General features: G+C 38.6%; 1 protein-coding gene across 1 annotated transcript in view; it reads right to left on the bottom strand.

The window, feature by feature from the left end:
- The window catches only part of LOC119587127 (craniofacial development protein 1-like), a gene marked incomplete in the record, with an annotated part of 8,795 nt that overhangs the window by 7,207 nt on the left and 1,342 nt on the right, over nt 1-246 (bottom strand).

The following is a 246-nucleotide window of genomic DNA, read 5'->3' as shown; positions in this document are numbered from 1 at the left end:
GTAGTTGGTTAAACCTGAGGTAGGGGGTATACAGTCGGAAAATAGACAATGGAGGTCCAAGAGCCCTGGTGGTGTGAATATTTTACTGAAAGATGGGTTTGGGTGCCAATAGAGTTCCAGAAGTCACCACATTGCCCATAATTCACATACCAACTACAGTACTTCCACAAAGCACTACAATCAGACTGGTTCTATACGTACATTAAATATGAATCTTTTATATATATTTGTTATAATTTTCCATGG

Source organism: Penaeus monodon, chromosome 22, assembly GCF_015228065.2.
Source record: "Penaeus monodon isolate SGIC_2016 chromosome 22, NSTDA_Pmon_1, whole genome shotgun sequence".
Classification (NCBI taxonomy): domain Eukaryota; kingdom Metazoa; phylum Arthropoda; class Malacostraca; order Decapoda; family Penaeidae; genus Penaeus; species Penaeus monodon.
Note: the sequence above shows the minus strand (reverse complement) of the source record. Positions and strands in the feature narration are given on the sequence as shown.